The 394-nt window shown below is 42.1% G+C and overlaps 1 long non-coding RNA gene across 1 annotated transcript in view; it reads left to right on the top strand.

The window, feature by feature from the left end:
- Positions 1–394, top strand: part of LOC107653665 (uncharacterized) — an 18,535-nt gene that overhangs the window by 17,879 nt on the left and 262 nt on the right. The gene's annotated exons all lie outside the window — the stretch shown is intronic.

Genomic DNA, 394 nt, shown 5'->3' with positions numbered 1-394 from the left:
GTTTATGCGGTTTAAGGTTCAAAAAACACATTATTTTCCACATACTGTACATTATTGTTTCTCCTCTATGCCCCACGTAGATTTTTACAAAGCTATCGGTCTGAAAAAGCGAGGTGTGCTGTGATTGGCCAGCTATCCAGTGCGTTGTGATTGGCCGAATACCTCAAGCGTGTGACGAAAATGTTACGCCCCTCACCATACTGTGATGATGCCGTGTCCGGCCGGAGACAAAAACAAAAAACATTAAAACCCATTATAAACGAGGCATTTGTTGCATCCAGTGGGGACATAATTACAATGACTTATACTGTCTTTTTACGCGTTGCGTTGCACTGCATCGCGCCACGTAAACATAAAACTCTGTCTGCATTTGTGATCAGAGAAATTACAAACA

The sequence above is a fragment of the Sinocyclocheilus anshuiensis genome, unplaced genomic scaffold (genome assembly GCF_001515605.1).
Source record: "Sinocyclocheilus anshuiensis isolate Anshui unplaced genomic scaffold, SAMN03320099.WGS_v1.1 scaffold175, whole genome shotgun sequence".
NCBI lineage: Eukaryota > Metazoa > Chordata > Actinopteri > Cypriniformes > Cyprinidae > Sinocyclocheilus > Sinocyclocheilus anshuiensis.
Note: the sequence above shows the minus strand (reverse complement) of the source record. Positions and strands in the feature narration are given on the sequence as shown.